General features: G+C 36.3%; 1 long non-coding RNA gene and 1 pseudogene across 1 annotated transcript in view; one reads left to right on the forward strand and one right to left on the reverse strand.

Annotated features, from left to right (window-relative positions):
* Positions 1-19,065, reverse strand: part of LOC139820997 (uncharacterized) — a 213,200-nt gene that overhangs the window by 191,686 nt on the left and 2,449 nt on the right. The gene's annotated exons all lie outside the window — the stretch shown is intronic.
* Positions 2,011-19,065, forward strand: part of LOC139820991 (cytochrome P450 4C1-like) — an 84,696-nt pseudogene continuing 67,641 nt past the window's right edge.

Below are 19,065 nucleotides of genomic sequence, written 5' to 3' on the forward strand. Positions count from 1 at the left end.
TTGTTATGCTTTAATTTCCGCAAATTTGGAGATATCGATCTATTTCTAATTTTATTATATTTTTCAGTCTTTTCTACCCTTATTTCATATATAATTCTATAAGATTTGGTTGATTAGACTCTGCTTTATACGTGATCAAAGGTTTCTTTGTGAGCAAAGGTTTCTACTTGCACACTTAAAAACTATGAGGAAGCAATGTGCAGGTTTCTACTTGCACACTTTACTTTTTTTTAAATGAAATTTCGGATGTGACAGTAAAAACACTCTATCTACCATGCTCATTACTGTGCCTCTTTTTTGGGAAATAGGGTGTTGCGACATAAAATTGAGATAACGTCCTGAGAAAGTTTAGGTTTGTGAAACCAGTTAAATTCTAAAACATTATAGTTATTAATGATTGTTACATCTAAAAAGTTTAGCTTATCACCTCTTATTTTAATTGTAAATTGTAATCTGGGGGGGGGTAAGATACATTTAGTATTGTGTCAATTGAATTCTTTGGTGCAGCCATTGCTACATCATCTACATACCTACAATAAAACGGCAAAGTAAAAGTTAGTGTCTGCAACGCCCTATTCTCCAGATCCTGCCTCACTATGTCGGCAGCGATGGGAAACAGCGGAGAGCCCATTGGAGCACCGAATTTTTATTTATAAATAATTTTATTAGAAATAAAATATGTTGAATTTAAAATTAATTCTAAAGTTTTAAAAAATTCAACTTGAGGAATATGGCACTTATTAGCAATATCCGGCCACCTAGTAGAAACGCTTTGTATTACTAAATGTGTGGGTATATGTTGGTAAATAGCGAAATAACATCTAACGAGATAAGTATGAAATTCTTATCAATCTGTTTTCCATTTAATTTGTTCACTAATTCAAAGCTGTTCTCCACATGACTATTCGGTTTCGGTATGCTCTTAGAAATAATATTGTGTAGAAAAACCGCTAATGGGTATGTCGGACTATCGATAGAAGAGATGATTATTCTCAATGGATTTCCAGTTTTGTGAATCTTCGGCAATCCATAAGCTCTCGGCAAAATCCCGTCACTACAATATAATTGTTCAGATAATAGAACAGTGACGTCAAATGACGTATTAATTCCGTCATAATGTCGTCTTAATGACGTTAGAGACGGCATTATGACGGAATTAATACGTCATTTGACGTCACTGTGCTATCTAAAATGCCTATATTTAATATCTGTAATATATTTATGGTTTTTCCATCTCACAATTATATCTCTGATGTTCTTAGTGACTACATTTGTTGGATCTTTAGCAATCCTGATATATGTATTTGTATCTTGTAATATTTCTGTCATTTTTTGTGTATAAGTATCTCTGTCTAATGCTACTGTGCAATTGCCTTTGTCTGCTCTGGTGAAAATAATGTCTGGGTTTTCATTGATAACGACTGTTGTGTCATTGACGATTTCGATTGATTTATGTCACAATTTTTGATGAATTATCGACTCAGAACAATTCGATTTCGACTCGATACTAAGTACCAGTCAACTTACAATTTAAAATCAAATTTGAATTCGGGAGCTTAATTTATGTGCCATTTGATAATAAATGGTACTGAAATAAACATACTATCAATTTTGTGGTTTATCAACTCCGCTTGTTTTTGCAAAAAAAAATTTGCCCCTTTCAACCTTTTACATGAAACGCTGCGAAAACCGTTCGAGATACAGCAAAATTGCACATAGACGATTTTTAGAGAATTAAATTCCCTAGCTATAAAAAAGTTCGGGAAAGCATTTCTCTAAAATTAATAAGACGTGAGTGGCGCCCAATTATCTATTTCTTTGAAGTAAATGTTTATTATTTTATTAATTTTTGCATATTACTTGGGTTGAGTAAGGTAATACAATTTTATGATATTATTCTCGTAAAAAGAATTAAAACTATTACCATTTGGGTTAAAATAGAAAGATACATAAATTGGAATACAAAATTGGATACGTACTACTGTTTAATTTTTTATTTACCAAACACATGTAAGATATAAAGAATGTAATGCAATTTTATTATAAAGCAAATAATACATTTTTAATGATTTGTGTAATTTAAGAACTAAAAGAAGAGAGCTGAAGGAGACGAAACTTGATTAAACCAGCTAATTATTTCGTCAACAAACGATGATCATTACTATAATGCTATTGCTTATCCTTATTTTATTGATGTATAATTATTATATGCATCATGGAAGAAACGGACGACTTATTAATCTTATACCAGGACCACCAAGAAGTCTGTTTGTTGGAAATTTATTCGATTTTCTTGGTTCACGAGGTAAGTTAAAATTTCTTATATAGAGGAAGTGGAATAGTGTGGTGCTTTGTAATATTGGATAAATTATTATTTGCCTTTGTACATAAATTCTTTAATGTAATATTTGCAAACGTTCCTCTCTAAGGTATACGATTTATTAATATTGCTGCATTTTTTGATGACTTATATTTTAAGAATTATTTAGAGTTATAAATTGTTTAAACCTGTAGAGATATCGTAATATACATAATATTATACATGTTTAGTTATTTTCGTTTTACCGACCGCTACAATAGCGCTGTATTGTTTCTGCTCTACCGTACGAGCTTGTCTCTTATGTGTACTGATATATATATAGACGCTGCCGCGTTTTTTAATTACCGGACACATTGTAATAAACACTGAGGTATAATCCAAACGGGCTGTCTTTAATAGTCTTCCCTGCCCAAAAAGCTAACAGGTTATGGACTCAGGAACAAAGAAAAACGTAAATATCAGAAAGTCGTATTGAAAGTTAAACGAGTAACTGCGTCATCGATCCTTTGTGTTATCGATCCTTCGTCGTGTCAAAATGCATAGCAGTATACAGCACATCGAAAAGTTATCCGATGATAACTAAGAGGCATGGAAAATGCAAATATGGAGTGTGCTTATATATAATGACCTCTGGGGCTATACAAGTGGCGAAATCGTAAGGCCTGAGGCGGAATTAAGTGCATCGAATTGGACGACCAAGAATGAAAAGGCCCGGCTCTTGTACTCATTATTCTGAGCGTATCAAAGGCGGAATTAGGACACTTAAGGAAAGCTGCAACATTCAAACAGGCATGGGATGAATTAGCGAGAATACACAGTTCCAAAGGTCCGGTAAGAAAAGCAGTCCTGTATCGACAATTGTATAACCTAAGGAAAAGTCCTTCTGAATCAATGTCACAATATAATTTCCAAGAAAAAGTTAATTTACTGAAAGATGCGGAAATAGAGATATCTCCCGAGCTGCAGTCAATTATGTTATTAAGCAGTCTATCTGACGATTATGAAAATTTCCATGTGGCGATCAAGTCGGGGGATCAAATTCCAACAGTGGCCTTTATTAAAGGAAAGCTAATAATAATATTTATTTAACTTCGGCTGCTGCCAAGAAGTAGACTTGATTTACAATAGGTTTCTTAACACAATCATCCATCCGCACATTGCCCGTCAATCACAACAATTTTAACGGGATCATTCCTCACGCTAAAGCTCGCCATTATTTATTACTACTGCTCTCGCCTATCTTTTCTTATCTCCGCTCCTATCTTTTTCCTATCCCTATATAATTTTCTTAATATTTTTTTTTTGGTTGTATCTAGTTTATCGTTCCATAGTCTATCTATTCTTTTCCTGCTATCCCTCCCTAGTTCTATAAACTGGTTCTTTATACTGCTGCACTCCTCTACATAGTGCTTTAAATTATCCCTTCCTTTCTTGCAGAACAGACACATTTTTTTCTCTTCCGCCCACTAATACATGTTCTCCGATTCCATGTTACCACATCTTAGATTTATCAGGGCTCTGATACTATCCCCTTCGATCTGTTTATCTATGTTTGCCCTCCTTAGATATTGCGGTCTATTTCCGTCTCTCTCTAACTCTTTATACTTCCTGTTATACTTCGGCTCTATTATATTATTCTCTTCTACTTGCCTCTGTATCTCCCATAATTTAACCTCCCTTAATTTGACCTCTTCCCCTAAGTTCCTCCCTTCTCTCCTTAACGACTCAACTGCTTCCACCTCCCACCCGTTTTTATTATAGTACTTTTCTCTCTCTCTCTACCATATCTGTCTTTCCATTTGTTTTTCTCTTTTTCTATCCAATATTTCTTGACCCATCTGCTCTCATCCATTTCCTTAATCTTTTCCTCATATCCCATTGCCCTTTCTCCCCATCCTATCCTAAGCTTTCTCAACCCCAGCTCCGTTGACATTAGGTATCTTGGGGTACAGAACTTTAAATCGAAAACCCATCTTGCGTAATCTAGCATAATTTTTTCCAAGTCTTTTTTTTCTTCCCATCCCCAAATTTCCACCCCATACGACATCACACTCTGGACTGAGTAATTAAACAAACTCCCTCTCCTTATGAAATCATCTTTACAGATCCGTTCTCCTAGACCCCACGTCCTACTTACCGCAATCCTACCTTTCCTAGCTAATTCCTTAATGTGATCTTTACAATTCATTCTATTATTAAATACGAAACCTAAATATTTAAAAGTCCTAATCTCTTCTATCTCCTTTTCTCCCCATTTCCATTTTTCTTTGTTCTCCCTATTTTCTTTGTTAAACACTAACATCTTTGTTTTATTGGTACATAATATCATTTTCCTCTGTTTTAAAAACCTCTTTATTGTATCCATCATGTCCAACATTGCTGTTCTATTTTTTGCTACAAACGCCATATCATCCACATATTCTACCGACCATACTCTATTGTTTCCTAACTTTACGCCTCCTATTTTTCTTTCTTCTAGCTCTTTTTTAATGTCCGCTATATACAAATTAAACAGAAGTGGACTTATTACACAACCTTGTCTGACTCCTTTTGTTATCCTGAATTTCTTCGTCAGGCCCTCTTTTGTTCTTATTGCAACTTTAGTCACATCATATGTTGCTTCTATTCTCTTTACAAGTTCTTCATCTATTTCTTTCTTCCTCAAGATCTTCTATAATTGCTCTTTTTCCACCTTGTCAAAAGCCGCTTTTAGGTCTACGAATAAAGCATACAATTTGTCTTTCTTTCCCTCCTTATCTTCTCTTTGGACCAGATGATACAGGACAAAGATGTTATCCACCGTTGCCCTCCCACCTCTGAAACCCGCCTGGCTCTCTGGAAGCAGATCCTTCAGATCTACCTCCCTCTCCAGACGGCATCTGAAGACCTCCGCATATATCTTATACGCAGAGCATAGAAGTGAGATTTCTCTGTAATTTTCTACCTTTTCCTCATCTCCCCTTTTGTGTAACGGGACTATGATTGACGTTTTCCAGTCTCCAGGTAGCTCTCCTTCTCTCCAGATGTGTTTCAGCAGGTCCACCAACTTCCTCTTAACTGAGTCGCTTCCATACATCCAGGCTTCCATTGGTATTCCATCGATACCTGAGCCCTTATTCCTCTTCATCCTTCTGGTAGCCTTTTTTATTTCTTCCTTGTTCAACTGTTGTTTTGACTGTTCGGCTTCTTCTCTTTCTTCACTTATTCCTTTTCTGTTCAGTTATGTTTTCTCCTTATCCGTACATTCCAATAGCTCCTTGAAATAATTTGTCCACTCATTTCCTTCCATGTTATTTATTTTCCTTACCTTTTTCTTTCTTTTATTGTTTATAAATTTCCATACTTCAGCTCCGTTCTTTATGTTCTTTAGTTCTTCTTCTTCCATTACCCTCTTCTCCTTCCTCTTCTGTTCGAGTAGGGTCTTCAGGTTTCTTCTTTCTTCTAGATATTTTCCTCTATCTAGTTTTCCCACTCTTTATTTCTTATAAAGTCTTTTCACGGTCCTTTTCTTCCTTGCACATTCCTTGTCCCACCAATCTTTGTGGCCCATCTCTCTCCTCGTCGTATCTACCTTTTTTTTACCATAGCCTCATGTACCATCTTTTTAAGATTTATTTGTCCATTTTTTCTCTATAGTTTCTTCTTGCTGTGTTTCCACAAATATATTCTCGTTCGTTTTCTCTTTCTATCTCCTTATTGCCTCCTTATCCCAACGGATCCTCCATCTTCCTTCTGTTGACTCTACGCCATCTGCGTTAGTCACCTCTTCTTCTTCCTCTCTCGCACAGACAGGCATGTGGTCTGAGTCCACCATCGCATCTACCTCGAATTTGTCTATTATATGATACATTTTCTCGCAAACTATCATATAATCTATCACCGTATTTTCTCTCGCTCCTACAAAAGTATATTCGCCGTTCCAGTCGTCGTTCGTTGTGCCGTTTAGTAAGTACCATCCTTTGCTCTGTATGAAATCTATTAAGTTCCTACCCTCTGTCCCTATTATTTTGTCTTTGTCTCCCAATTCCCCTGTTCTTATATTAAAATTCTCTCCTATTATAATATGCTCTCTATCCTTTTTTCCTAACCATCTCTTTATTGTCTCCTCCACCCTATTCCAATTATCCTTATTGTAGACCGAAATAATGTTAATTCTTTCACCGTCCGCCAAAATTTCCGACAGTATTAGACCTTTTTCCTCATTTTTAATCATTGTTGATCCCAATTCCCCCAACTTTTTTTTCTTCCCAATACAAAACCTCCTATCGCTCTACCTTTCTTTTTTATTTTCTTCGCACGACTGCACACCCATTCGTGTGTTCGGCAATAAACTTTTAATATTATCCTATTTTTCTGCGTCTACCCATGTTTCGCTTAAACTTACAAAATTGAATTCCTTAATATATCTTCAAAAATCTCTATCCTTGTTTACTAATCCTAGCTGCTACATTCCAGAAGAGTATTTCAATCTTTCTTCTTCCCTTACGACGGTTATCTCTCTCTTTTTCTCCTTTTTCCTCATTACTTACATTATCCACGTTACCTACGTCCGCCACCACCTCATCTCTACACGCCTCCACTGCTTGGCTTCCCTTTATAAATATTTCTTTTCTATTAGCTCATTTTCTTTCTCGCTTTATACATACTTCCTACCTTGTACCTCTAGCTTCCTATAACCTATTTTCACCCATTTCCCTTCCGTTTTCTCTTTCCATGCCCGTTCTTTTATTCGTCTTTGCACTTCTCTGTCCTCAAAGGTCAGGTCGTGATCAATGAAAATTCTCTTATTTCCCAGCTTCTTCTTCTTCTTCATAATGTTATCCTTCGATTCCCAGCAGTCCATTTCAACTATTACTATCTCTCTTTCTTCTTTGCCTGTTGACCGCATCTTCTTTACTCCCGCTTTTGCACCAAACTCCCTGTCAAGAAACGTCTCCGCTGTGTCCATCAAGCTCTTGTTTTCCTCTTTGCGTAATCCTTTGATCACTAAATTATTTTTTTTTTCCTTCTTTTCCTTCATATTTTTTTCTCTCTTTCTAACCATCTCCGCCACCTTTCCTACAATCTCCTCCATTTTGCCGCCAGTTGCCTCTTTTGTTATGTTTTCACTCCGCTCGATCTTTGATAGTCTCCCTTATATCTTATCCATCTTTTCCTCTATTGTTTCTTCTTTTTTTCTCCATCCCTCTTCTAAGACGCTCATCCTTTCTCTTATTTCTCTTATCTCGTCCCTCAGGTCCCTCATCTCGTCTCTAATTTCTCTCAGGATTGCTAACAGCGAACCATCCTTTTCATCCTTCTTAGTTACTGACAGATCTCCTTCCTCTTCTCTCTTCTTACCTGCAGCACCGACTCCTTCCTTCGATTTGTCTATTCCTGGTGACGTTCTCACAGTCTTGTTATTTCTCTTGAAAATTTTCTTCAATAAGTTGTTTTTTTTTCCTCTCTTTTCCTCTTAGCTTTTGCTAACTCACATGCCATGCTGTTTTCACTTCTCACATACTCCAGTATGCTGGTCGAGCTCGATCTTTCTCTCATTCTTAACTCCTTTTTTGTAAGTCTTCCTTTTCCTCTTTTTTCTTCTTTTGGTGTGGCAAAAATTTTTTTACTCGTTTTCTCACTGCTTAAACTATCCAAAATTGTAGCCGAATTCACATCTTTATTGCTTTTTGCTACTTTCTCACTCTCGCCTACCTCTCCTTCCATCCTGCACGTCACTCGTTCACGCTCTCCTTCTAGTCAATCTCCTTAACCGCTGCCTATATGTCTAGACTGTTCCGTCTAGTGTCGCTACCTACTCTATGCGTGACGCAAATCTCGCTCCCTTTTGGAACGCACAGCGTTATTCTCCCGCCTTTTCTCACCTAACCTCTCCCTCTCTCTAAAACATTTAGAGCTCTTTTCCTTCACTAATTAATATTTCCCTGCTACATCTATTATCCTATCTTAAATTTAAGTTATTCTTCCTACCTTTCTATCGGTTTAGCGCCAACCTCGTCTCCTATTTCCTTCTAAACTCTTGCCTAATTTATCCGCAACTCTCACACGCATGCACAACACATCAAGCGAATCGTTGTCGTCTAAGAAGAAAAGATGGCGGTAAGGCTAATCAAACGAGTAAAACGGAAGAACAGGAAGAAGAAAAGTATTTAGATAGCGGAGCTACCTCACATATGTGTAACGATAGAAACGCGTTTGAGATGTTATCTGATGGACCGATTAGTAATATAAGCACAGCCGGGAAAGAAAATATAATATTTCACACAGTAGGGATTGTACGAATTAATATTAAAATACACGGTAAAGTAAAGCCAGTAAAATTAACAATCGTATTATATGTACCGGAATTAAAAAGTAACTTATTATCAATTCCAGCGACGACTGAAAAGAAGTACGAGGTAAAATTTTCGAAGAATAACGCGTATATTACTAGACCGAATAGTTCATTAGTTTTTACCGCAACTAGGAAAAATTGCATGTATGTAGTTAAACAAATGGCAAACCATGAAGTTCTCAGTGTTAGTGATGATTCTAATTCAAAATTAAGGTTGTGGCATGAAAGATATGGCCATTTGAATTACAATGATTTAAAAGAGTTATTTGATAAGAAAAGAGTATACGGATTAAATCTACCATTGAAAAGTCAAAAATTACCATGTGAAACATGTGATCAATCCAAAATTCGTGTGTTTAAAGAAGGTAGTCGAGCAAAAAACATCTTAGATATAGTGCATAGACATTTGTGGGTCAATGAAGGTAAAATCATATGGAAATGCATGTTACTTTGCGACGTTCATTGACGATAAGACGCGATATATGGAAGTTGTAGTTTTAAAATCACGCGTAGTGACATTTTAACAGAATTTAAAAAATATAAGTTACGTGTCAAGAAAGGAAATGGTCATAGGATAATTAAGTTACGTAGTGATAATGCAAAGGAATATGTTAGTAAAGAGTTTAATGAGTATTTGGAAAGTCAAGGTATAAGAAGACAATTATCGGTTGAATATACTCCGCAGCAAAATGTAGTCGCGGAACGCGCGAATAGAACAATCGTTGAGATGGCGCGTGCAATGTTAATTAAATCAAAAGTACCTGAGGGCATGGGCTGAAGCCATTTACGGCGGTATTTTTACGAAATAGATGCCCTTCAAAAGCAAACGATAGTATAACTCCGTACGTATGAGTTGTGGTCAAATTGCAAACCAAACATTAAATTCTTTACAATTTTTGGTTCTCACGCTACATTCTTAAAGAAAGAACCAGGGATTTCAAAGTTTGATCCAAAGGGAGAAAAGGCAATACTCGTTGGTTATTCTAGTGAGTCAAAGGCTTATAGACTATGTAGTTATACCCCAGTAGTAGAAAGGTAATTAAAAGTCGAGAAATTTGCTTTATCAAAGATGTAAATGATAACAAAGTAGAATCAATAGACATACATTTAATACCAAACATAAATATTAGAGACGAGTCAGAAATATTAGATGACGTAAAACTCATAGTTGAAAAAAACAAGTAGAAACTTGCACATTGCTTCCTTATATATTTTAAGTGGGCAAGTAGAAACTTGCACATTGCTTCCTCATAATTTTTAAGTGTACAAATTATAAATTTGAACATTACTTCCTCACAATTTTCAAGTATGCAAATTATAAATTTGCACATTGCTTAATCAACATTTTATTTCGCTCATAAAGCTTCCTCTTATGAAGAAGCCTATTTTTTATGTATAATTATTATTAGTAGATATTTATTAATTTGGCTTCCTCATAGAGGAAGCTTTATGAGCGAAATAAAATTTTGATTAAGCAACGTGCAAATTTATAATTTGCATACTTGAAAATTGTGAGGAAGTAATGTTCAAATTTATAATTTATACACTTAAAAATTATGAGGAAGCAATGTGCAAGTTTCTACTTGCACACTTTTTTATTGTGATAAGCTTTATTGCGACTAATATTTGTTATACTATTACAAAAATTAATTAAATAATTAATGTTTTTATTAAAATGATCCCCACTAATTGTAGATATTTCTTAATTTTTCCATTTTGTTTCATTTTTTTATTTATACATTAATTTTTTATTTCTACATTAAAATAATTTTTTAAATATATAAAAAGTGATTTTATTACTAATTAGTAGCACAAATGAAGTTTTACAATCGACACAATGTTAAATCGATGTTGACTTGAGTAGTTCAGGCTACATGGTCCATACATGAACTTGAGAATATAAGACTGAAGAATATAACAAATTTAGAATTGAATAAATTGCGACTGGTTTGGCGCAATTTTTCTAATTTCATTATATTTTTAAGTCTTTTCTACTCGTATTTCATATATCATTCTTTAAGATTTGGTTGATTAGTTCTTGAGGCATCCTGTCTTTTTATTAAGAACGTTCAATAAATTTATTCGATCGCAATCAAACAAAACATCTGTAAACAAAACATTGTTGCTGCTAAGGTGACGACAAGCGTCTTGAACATTTAAGGGAGTATGAATGTGTTAAGAATTTATAAAACTTGACAAGTATTAGATAAAGTTGTAGTTATTCTTTAATTAAATAAAAATTAAAGCTAAATATGGATAAAAGGTTGAACCTCACCGATGACCTTGACCTTGACATATGTTGTCAAGGTCACCCTCCTGAGTGACCTTCAGAAGGTTTTAGCCGGCGGTCATTGTTCATTAAAAAGTTATAAACAAAAAAAGGTTGAAAAATATAGCAGTTATTTTGGTACTAATAGACATAAATAAAATTGATATTTATGTGGAAATAGTATATGTATGAACGAAGGAAAATTATTTAAAGCAGTGAATTGTTGATATATTGAAAGGAAAGTTATTTAAAGTAGAGAATAGAGAGTATGTACTTTTAAAGCGCGTCAACTAATCTATGTATGTTAGTGATGCGCTTTAAAAGTATTTAACTGTTTAAAGCGCGTCACTAATCTATACGCCGAAGGCGTGTCCTAAAATTAGTGAGGAGGCCCTCCCCCGTCTATTTGTGTACTGTTTATACACATGTGTATAGTACATGTGTATAAACAGTACACAAATAGGCGGGGGAAGGGCTCCGCCGCAGGCGGAGCCCCTCCCCCCGCATAATAAAACTAAACAAACTCCCAGCGTAATACCTAACTGCTTAAATCATCTGTGTGAATATTTGTGGCAATATACAATAAACGAGCTTGTAAAGCGCGCCACGAACCCATGTGACAATTCGTCTCGCGTGAAAAGTGTATGTGTGAACTATTTCGACGTATATATTAATCATTTATGTCTTCTAATACTCAAAATAGTTGCTATATTTTTTAACATTTTTTTGTTTATAACTTTTTAATAAACAATGACCGCCGGCTAAAATCTTCTGAAGGTCACTCAAGAGGGTGATCTTGACAACATATGTCGAGGTCATCGGTGAGGTTTGACCTTTTATGCATATTTACCAAATTAAATACTATTCTTTTTAAATTTATCATATCTTTGAGATGCTGTGATGTAATTGTGTCCAAAATTATTTTTCTAATACCAAAATTAGTGGCTGCTATAATTTTGGTATTATAAGTACGGATCATGCCTCGATCCTGATTTAATTGTCTAGATCATGCCTCGATCTTGGCTTAATTGTCTGGTTCGTCCCCCGATCTTGACTTAATTGCTTGAATTATATCGATCTTAGATAATGATCCGATCTAGACAATTAAGTCAAGAATATAATAAAACTATAAATAGCCAGATATTACAAAATTTGTAACATATACATACATTTGTAACACACATATTTCTAAAAAAATTATGGACTTTTGTTTCAAAATCATCGCCAGCGACGATTTGAAATAAGCGCCGTAACATCGGCTCAGACGTCGCGAGCGCGATCGGGGAGAGCGCGACGGTCAGCGAGCGCGACAACGGTGGAGCGTCGGCCCTAGCAACCGTTGTTATTCGTCTTATCTTCGAGTTTTGCCGGATCGTTTCGTTCTCGCGTGTTTGAAAATTGACATCTAAAGAAAAGGGGTGAAGCGAGACGGATTGAGTGCGCGTATCGACGAGAAGAAAACGTCTCACGTTAATTGTGCGGTTTGCAACCTCGAGCGAGGAGACTTCATCGAGCGGAAAGCAGAGTCTTTCGACGGAGCCGTGGCGGAGGTCGACAAGGCCGGACGGGACACTCTGATGCCCCGGCTTTTCCATTTTCGCATCCTGCCTAAATCCTCCCAACCGATACCTGCCTAATCACTCCCAACTGATACAACTTCGAGACGCCCGAGAGTTCTGACGTCGTAGCTTCCGACCTCGAGAAAGGCCTCAGGTTTGATTGCTCGATATGATTGCTGCGGTAATTCGAGGTAATGCTTATGCGACAATTCCCGCCTTTATTTTACCGCGCGGCTACGGCGACTACGTGGTGGTTGATGTGGTACTAAATATCCGCGTTATATGTACTTTTCGTGTGCGGGCGATCTCAGTTTCTTTTCATTGCGCGTATCCGTAGCCGCTTGTGACATTGTTCATTTTTCGAATTATTATTCGCGGTATTACGTGCAGTGCTCGTCTACTCGGCCATCTCTCGTTACGATATCCGCGTTGTAATATTCAATTTCGTGTACGAGTGACCCGGTATGTTCCCTTTGCGTACGTGCGTTGTTTCTTTTCGACATTGTTTCTATGCGGGCGATTTTCGGTATTTTCCATTGCGTGAAGTTCACCAAAATACTATGCGAATGAACGTGAGTTTATTATCTCTTGCGGATGTTACATGTTTTTTCCCAGCGTTGTTCGCGATTGCTGAGTCTGTTTTACTGCATTATCATTTGATCACTTCTAACGATAATTCTATTCATTCTATTCTCGCACCGAGATTCCTTGCGTATGCTGACGAGAAGGTTGTGAAAAGATCGGAGATTCGCTACAAACGAGATATCCGCAGATTCACACGTTTGAGGTTTTGACGGGCAACACGATGTTGCGAGATTACGAAGGAGCTTTGCGATGATGCGATGACGGGCAACACGATGTTGCGAGATTACGAAGGAGCTTTGCGATGATGCGATGACGGGCAACACGATGTTGCGAGATTACGAAGGAGCTTTGCGATCAACACGAAGTTGTTGCGATGCGTGGCAACACGATGTTGCGAGATTACCGCGTGTGGCTTTGCGATCAGCCAGGGTTACGGCGTGTGGCTTTGCGATCAGCCAGTATGGGAGATTTCGAAGGACTGTTGACTTACGCTACTCTGATCTGAGAACTGCGACCATTGACTTATGCTACTTTGATCTGAGAACCGCGACCATTGACTTATGCTACTTTGATCTGAGAATCGCGACCATTGACTTATGCTACTCTGATCTGAGAACCGCGACCATAGACTTACGCTACTCTGTTGATACCCACGACTGTTTGAGATACACCGCTTTGAGAATACCGCTATTCCCTTGATAACCGCTCAGCTCAAAGAGATCATCTGCGCGCTAGACATCCTTGATCTGCGCGCCATTCATCCTTGCGTTCTACGTTCCTGTGATCTGCGCGCTAGACATCCTTGATCTGTGCGCCATTCATCCTTGCGTTCTACGTTCCTGTGTTTTGCGCGCTAGACATCCTTAATCTGTGCGCCATTCATCCTTGCGTTCTACGTTCCTGTGATTTGCGCGCTAGACATCCTTGCTCTGCGCGCCATTCATCCTTGCGTTCTACGATCCTTGCGATCTACGTGCTTGCCATCCTTGTCAACTGTTGCCATTTTTATTGTTTTTTAATTTCACTCGGCGCAACACGAATCAGACTATCATCACACAACAACTTTTGATCGCGTATAAAAATAGATTTAATCAATCAAATCTTAAAGAATTACATATGAAATATGGGTAGAAAAAACTAAAAAATATAATAGAATTAGAGAAATAGATCAATATCTCAAATATTGAGAAAGCTACAGCGTAAAACACGCTTTTCTAAAAAATGAAAATTTCCTTAAAATCCATACCAGTCGACGGATTTTAATAAAATTACAGGAAAACATACTTGCTTTGATACTTTATTTGTGTGCAAAATTTCAACCCGGTATTTAAAAAATTATAGAAGTAGATGCGTGTACAAAAAATAGATGTGGAATCGATTGTATTTCGTTTATAGATAATTATTGTAGTGCATTTATTTTTGTTTGTTAGTCCATAATTATATTTTAATTAAATATTTAAAGTGTCAATTGCGCGTCGGCTAACATCATATGATACGTCAACATATTATAAAATAAAAAAAACTCGTTTGTAGTTAATTGTATTTTGTTTGTAGAGCTTTGTAGTAAAGTTAAAAATTTTTGTAGTCTTTTTAAATTGTTTATAATTAATAAATACATTTATCGAACTGTGTAGCTATCAATTAACGACAATCAAAAATCCGTACACACACACACACACACACACACACACACACACACACACACTTCCGGACATTTTCTATGGTTTCTCGACATTTTGGAACATTCTAAACCTATTTCCATCAAAATCTCGAAAAAAAATTTTTTCACCATCACAAAGCTTTCTTTATGAGAAAGCAAAAAAAGTAAGTTAGAGAATGTAGAAGAAATTTCAGATTCAAGTGAATATGGAGATGCAAATGAAATATTAAATGATACATTGAATGAAGAAGTTTCAACTTTCGAAAATAGTAAAAGGATTAGAGGGAGACCTAAAATGATTAGAACTGGTAAGCCAGAGACGTCCCAAAAAACAATATCATACGGCAAGCGTTGCAATAAATTTAGATAGCGATCCAGAAACGATGGAGGATGTATTAGAAAGATCTGATAAAGATAGGTGGCTGAATGCCATGAAAAGCGAATATAATTCATTGTTAGAATGTACATGGGAGTTAGGTGATAGAACACCGGATATGAAAGTAATCTCTTCTAAATTTTCATATAAAAAGGCATGAAAATGGGGAAATAGATAGGTATAAGGCTAGGTTAGTTGCACGCGGATGCGAACAGAAATATGGTATTGATTATGAAGAAGTTTATGCTCCTGTTGCGCGAATACAGACGATAAGAACACTCTTAGTAGTAAGTGTAGAAATGGGTTATCACGTACATCAAATGGATGTAACTACGGCATGTACAGGGTGAGGCAATAACTATTACCATCTTAAATATATTCGCTAATAATCGTTTTTTCTTTACTTTAAATCTTGTTCTATGATCTTGTGTCATGAATTCTGAACTTGTTTTCAGCTCCTCTATCATATTATAGAAAAAAATGTACCAAATCAATTTTAAAAAATAAAGATGACCTTGATATCTCCGAAGCGCCTCCACCTGGACAAAAATTATTTTTGCTATATGATAGCCCTCTTCGTACCGTACAATTTTGGTTACACTAATTTTTCTCTGGGCCTTATAGATTCGAATATCGTTGGATATTATCTTGGATGTGCGCAGGTGTCGAGAAATTGGAATTAGCCGAATGATAAAGAACACAACTTTAATCTAATATAATTGGAAGCAGTATTACAATATCACGCTCGCATGTCTTTTCACGAACGCTACCAAAAGACGAGTGTGATAGGCGGGAGTTTTTGGCGCGCGCTAAAAAGAATACCAACCGAAAAATACTACTACGAGACGTGCGCGTATGGTTGTGAGCGCCGCTGCGCCCAAACAAATCTTATTGTATATAATCACTAGAAACGCGCGCTTATTTAAACACGAAAACTAAAATCTACAGAAACTTAACAAATATATTTAAAGTGGTAATAGTTATTGCCTCACCCTGTATACAAGGCAACTTATCAGAAACAATATATATGGAGCAACCCTCAATGTTCGAACATGATAAAAATAAAATATATCGTCTGCGTCGTCCTATTTATGGTTTAAAACAGTCTGGCCGTGCAAGATAAACTAAAAGAAAAACTAGAAGAAATTGGGTTTAAAGCCTTAATTTAAAGTAGAACCTTGCGTTTATACTGACATTAGTGATGGCGTTTATGTAATAGCAGTCGTTTACGTGGACGATGTCCTTTTTGCGTCAAAATTATTAAAAGTTATATCTAAAGTTAAGCTCGAATTAAATAAGTTTTTTAAAATAAAAGATTTAGGACCCGTAAGCGAAATATTCGCTTCTCGACAGAGAAGAAATACGCTTAATCCCAAACCTCTACTGGCAACAAACCGCAGAAGTTAGACTGGAATCAGCAACGTCGGAAACAACTCTCATCAAGAAAGGAGTGCGGCAGGGATGTGTCTTATCACTACTACTATTCAATATATACTCGGAGGCTATTTTCAAGGAAGCTCTAGAGGGAATTACTGGTGGAATCAGGATTAACGGCAGGACGATTAATAATATCAGATATGCTGACGATACCGTTGTGTTAGCAGAACATGCATGACCTGCAAAACATGATGGACCGCATAGTTCGACACAGTGAAAGCTTTGGCCTCTTCACGAATACTACGAAAACCAAAACCATGGTTTTCTCTAAGATACATGTGCGTGCACATCTGATTATTAAGGGGGCAACTGTGGAACATGTCTCGTCCTTCAAATATCTTGGAACCATCATGACCAGTCTATATGACCCTAAGAAAGAGATCAGATCAAGAATCGAGCAGGCTAGAAGAACATTTACGAATATGAAGACGTTCTTCACGAGATCGGATCTAAGTTTGGACTTCAGAGTCCGTATGATCAGATGCTACATATTCTCTACCCTGTTATACGGTTGTGAAAGCTGAACTCTTGACCCAAATACGGAAAAGAAAATAGATGCTTTCGAGATGTATCTGTACCGTCGTATGTTGCGCATATCATGGGTAAATAAAATAACCAATGAGGAAGTCCTCAGCCGTATGCATAAGCAGAAGGAACTCATGTTGACAATCAGGGAGAGAAAGATGAGATATATAGGACACCTGATGCGAGGAGAAAGATACGAACTCATGCGACTGATCATCCAAGGCAAGTTTCAAGGGAAGAGATCCATCGGCAGGCGCCAAAATTCCTGGCTGAAAGACATCAGAAGATGGTTTGGCTGTACTTCAGTGGACATCTTTCGCATGGCCGTATCTAAGACTATGTTGGCCATTTGGATCGCCAACCTTCGAAAGGAGACGGCGTCATAAAAAGAAAAAGCGAAATATTGGGTATACGAGTCGAAAGAAATGGGGATACGGGATCAATAAAAATTTCACAGAAAAAATATATAAATAAAGTTATCAAACAATTTGGAATGAGCTTATGTAGGGGAGACCGGAGGTAGTTGACACACTTTTCAAATACTGATTGTTAAAAAAATGTTAGCAGTATTTTATAATGTCGTATACTATTTTATAATGTAGCATCGTAGCTACATCTTTTAGGTGTAAGAAAAAAATTAGACTTGTATATATTTATACACAAAAAAGTTATCTAATTCTAAGCAAAACCGCGCAAATGTGACAACTTACCCCATACCCAGAGTTAGTTGTCACATGACTCTGGATTGATTGTCATGTATCTTTTATGTAAAGAAAACATACAACAAATAGTTCTTGTTTTAATATTTTATTAAAATTAGTGCCAGTTTTTGGTAAATTTAACTTAATAATATATTGCAGCATGAATTAAACAAAAAATTAAAATTTTTTATTATAAATTTTGTAATATAATTCTCATAAACTTAGAGTAAATGATTAATTTCGAGAATTAACTTCAGGTATTAAATTATCTAAGGAAATGGAGGCAAATACTCTTGATGAGAAAAGAGAAATGGAAGGTAAACCATATAAAGAATTAATAGGTAGCTTCCTGTACTTAGCAAATACGACAAGACCTGACATTTCATTTACAGTTGGAGCGTTAAGTAGATACAATCTAAATCCTGGACTATAACATTGAAAATGCGCGAAACATGTCATCCGTTATTTGAAACAAACTGCTGATTATAAAATATTGTACCGAAAAACAGAGAAACCGTTACAAACGTATATCGATGCGGATTGGGCCGGTGATCAAGATGACCGCAAATCTTGTTCAGGAAACATACATGTATTAGCTGGAGGACCAATAAGCTGGTTTTTTAAGAACTTTCAAACATCAGTTGCACTTTCAACTATGGAAGCCGAATATGTCCGAAGCAACGAAAAAAACTATACATTTACGTAGATTAATCAAAGAGATGTATGAAGATCAGTATGTACACGATCCAACGGATATATTATGCGATAATCAAAGCGCAATTGTACTAAGTAAAGAGAATATGCTTCACCAAAAGAGCAAACATATATTGAAATAAGATGTCATTTTTCTAGAGATGCTCAAAGCAAAGGTTTATAATTAATGTCAAATTTATTTTATCGGATAAAAAAATGGCAGATATTTTAACAAAACCTTCGGTGAAGGATAAACATTTAAATTGTGTTCGTTTATTAAATCTTATGTTCAGTTAAAAACACACGTATATATGTTATAGTCAAAGCCCGAAACGCAGGCATTCCTAGGATTGACTAGTCAATTCTGGGGAACGACCAAGCGTCTTGGTCAAAGCCCGAAATAAGTTTTGCGTTTCGGCTTTTGACTAGTCCTAGGAATAACTAATACGGCTAGTCAAAGTTAGAAACTAAGGAAAAATCACTTCGGACTTTAACTAGTCAATCCTAGGAATAACTAATACGGTTAGTCAAAGTTATAGAAACTAAAGAAAAATCACTTCAGACTTTGACCAGTCAATCCTAGGTGTGGCCCAATTCGGACTGTGT

This window comes from Temnothorax longispinosus, chromosome 10, assembly GCF_030848805.1.
Source record: "Temnothorax longispinosus isolate EJ_2023e chromosome 10, Tlon_JGU_v1, whole genome shotgun sequence".
NCBI lineage: Eukaryota > Metazoa > Arthropoda > Insecta > Hymenoptera > Formicidae > Temnothorax > Temnothorax longispinosus.